At 38.7% G+C, this 3,503-nt stretch overlaps 1 pseudogene; it reads left to right on the top strand.

Moving 5' to 3' along the window:
• Positions 1-1,006: 1,006 nt before the first annotated feature.
• LOC149244820 (putative disease resistance protein At5g47280) lies at positions 1,007-3,192 on the top strand (annotated as a pseudogene).
• The last annotated feature ends 311 nt before the right edge of the window (positions 3,193-3,503 follow it).

The raw sequence follows: 3,503 nt of genomic DNA, 5'->3' as shown, positions 1-3,503 counted from the left end.
GCCAGCACCTAATTTAGACATTTGTTCATAGAGATATTTGCATGTTGACCACCTGTCAGTGTATGGAACCCTGTCAATTCCAGCAAAAGAGCTGAAGAACAAGCTTCAGTCGTTAAAGCACGACATTGATGATGTCGAGGTTATTTCCAATTCAGATTCATTAAGATACAGCCAGTTCAGAGAATTGGAAGCTGTCCTGCAAGATGGCGTAAGCCTTGTGGACGAAGGAGACAATTTACATGTCTGTAATGTATACAGAAAGTGGCAATATGGAAAGAGGGTTCAAGAGTTTCAGGAGAAAATCAAAGATTTGATTGAAATTCAAGGTTCGCCCAAAATTGTCGATCGTTTGGAGAATCTAAGTGCAGCCATCAATGATCTTCGCAAACAATTCGAGGTGGCTAAAATCGCTGAACAGCCCGTCAGCTCCACCTTCCAGGAAGTCCCAGATATGTCAGATTTTGTAGTTGGGTTAGAGACTTGTATCAATGCCGTCAAACAAATTATATTTCAGGATGACATTGATCGCCTTGGAATAACAGGGATGGGTGGGAGCGGCAAAAGCACCCTGGCATCGGCCCTTTGCAAAGATAACCTAGTCAAAGGTAACCACATTTCCAGTCTTCCTAAATCTGTTATCCAGACATCCATATTATGTTGTCATGGCCTTAGTTTGTAATGTTTATTCTCTTTCCAATCTTTCAGCAATATAGTTCTCATTCCAGTGAAACGATCTAATCCAAATGTAAAAGGCCTCTTAGAGACGATGTGGGAGAAGATAATTGGTGGCCGAGTGCCTGAATTCCAGAGCATAGAGGATGCACATGACCAATTGCAGAAAAAAATTTAGGTTAAGAATATATTGGCCGACTTTGGTGGTTTTGGATGATGTCTGGTCGACATCAACTCTGGAATACCTGTTGTTTGAAGCAAAAGGATACAAGACAATTATCACAACCAGACAAGATTCCACCATTATAATTACAGGTAGTACTCGTTTGTTAAGATGCCTCTGTTGGAGGATGCTAATGCCCTGTCTCTTTTTTGCTTATGGGCCTTTGATGAGACATCGATTCCGACAACAGAAAATGAGGTTCTGGTTAGACAGGTATGAATTATACATACTCTCCATTATCTCATTTGCCTTAGCGTTTTCTCCATCTTACTCATCTTTTACCTAAATGCCAATTTTTCAATCAATACCCAAATTTACGACCTAAAGATAAATGCCTTTAATGTAGATCCATCAAGTGTTTTAGAGTCATGATTTATGCAGACAACTAGCACAGTTTAACTAACATTATAGTTATAGGTTGCAGCAGAGTGTAAGGGCTTACCACTTGCCCTCAAGGTCATTGGAAGCTCATTGCGTGGTAAACCTAGGCCAATTTGGAGCAATGCTCAGAGAAAACTTTCAAAATCAGAATCTATATCAGAATATCACAAGGAGAGTCTTCTTAAACGCTTGGAAACGAGTATAAATGTGCTTGATGGTAAACATAAATAGTGCTTTTTGGATTTGGGGGCTTTTCCCAAAGGTAGAAAGTTCAGCGTGGAAACATTATTAGACATTTGGGTATATGTTCGCCAGATGGAATGGACAGATGCTTTGGACGTCATGCTAGAACTTGCAAGTCGAAATCTCCTGAATCTCACGGGCTATCCAGGGTATGTACTATGGAACCTGTTTACTTCAACTGCTGCGTATGAATTTGTTTTGATTATTGCTTTGGCCTCTTCATGTATGCTTCTTAACTTTAATTATTCTGCTTTTGGGCTTTGGCATCTTCGATAAATCATGAACATCCCAGAAAACTTGAGGCTTATAAACATAATCTAAGTTTATAATCTAAATTGTGTACAAGATTTATTTTTAGAAAGAGATTGAGGAGAGTAAGATAAATATATATGTTAGTATCAAACTAGAGATAAAAGGGGGCTTTTGAGATACCATGATTGGTTTGGTTAACACAAGGTTTTAATGGGTTAGGAGTGGGGCCATCAATTTCAGCTGTGCTGCTGAGCTCTGCTTTTCTCAACATGATGTAATGCGGGATTTAGCCTTGTACCTGGCAAGCCAGGATAACATTACCACTCATAAGAGGCTCTTCATGCCTTCCAAAGAGGATAAAATTCCCACGGAATGGTTAACTACTCTCAAAGATCAGGCATCTCGCACTCAGTTTGTTTCAATTTACACAGGTATGTCTGCTCATGAAACCTGCTTTCTTTCCCTTTCCATATGAAACATTGAATAATTATGAATTCAATTTACTAATTTTCCAAGTTTACTAAGGTGTTTGATAAGCATTTTGATCAGCATCATACATTGAGTTTTATCTTTCTGGGACCCTTGTAGGTGCAATGCAAGAACATGATTGGAGTCAAATTGATTTTCCTGAGGTGGAAGCTCTGGCGTTATTCTTTTCCGCAAATCAATACTATCTTCCAACATTTTTAAATAGGATGCCAAAATTGAAAGTTCTTATAGTATACAATTATAGTTCCATGCGTGCAAATATTAGTGGGCTGCCAAGATTTTCTTCACCTGTTCAAATTAGGTCTCTGTTTCTTCATAAGGTGATTATTACTTCTCCTCTGTATGAGAACTGTAGGTCCTGTGAGAAGTTGGAAAAGTTGTCCGTGTGCTTATGTGAGGGCCTTGGGAATAACACTCTAATGGATATGGAACTTGAGCCCTTTAACTTTCCAAACATTATGGAAATTAATTTCGATCACTGCAGTGATTTGGGGGAATTGCCAGTCAAACTATGCAATTTAACTTCCCTCCAGAGGTTGTCCGTTACTAATTGTCATTTTATCCAAAACTTACCTGATGATATGGGATGGTTAAAGTCACTTCGGGTGCTGAGATTGTCTGCCTGTCCAAGCCTGTCGAGGCTGCCATCTTCCATTTGCAAACTAGGGCAACTAGAATATTTAGATATTTCACATTGCAAAAGTTTGCAGGACCTTCCCACTGAATTTGATCAGCTATCAAAGTTAGAATCGTTGGACATGAGGGAGTGTTCAGTATTCCCTACAGTAATACCAAGATATTTAAAACGTGTAGTCATATCTGATAGCAACAAGAAGTGTGAAGCATGGTCGTCCATCAAAGCATCTACCCTTCATAACCTCACCATTGATGAGGTTCAAGAGATCTTTAGTTTGGACTGGCTTGATGATTGAACTTGGTTTTCCAAGCTTGGGAATAATTTCATCATGCTTTTCTAAAAGTACATTGTTCATGTATTTAAGGGTAAGTTGTTACTTCAATATATGTCATCCATGTGAAGATGTAAAGTTTATTATACATGGAATAGTATGTACAGAATGATGTAAAGTTTATTATACATGGAATAGTCTGTACAGAAACAGAAGCATCTGAAAGTGACAAGCAACCTCAAATGTTCTGTAAAGAAACAAAAGTATCTGAAGGTGATAAGCAACCTCAAATGTGTCGGGAATTGTGCAAAGGTTGTGCAGTTTAGAATGCTGGC

Source organism: Pinus tabuliformis, chromosome 8 (assembly GCF_031772625.1).
Source record: "Pinus tabuliformis cultivar Carrire ecotype Pingquan chromosome 8, CPIR1, whole genome shotgun sequence".
NCBI classification, from domain to species: domain Eukaryota; kingdom Viridiplantae; phylum Streptophyta; class Pinopsida; order Pinales; family Pinaceae; genus Pinus; species Pinus tabuliformis.
The sequence above is the reverse complement of the archived record's forward strand: the minus strand, read 5'-3'. Positions and strand labels throughout refer to the sequence as shown.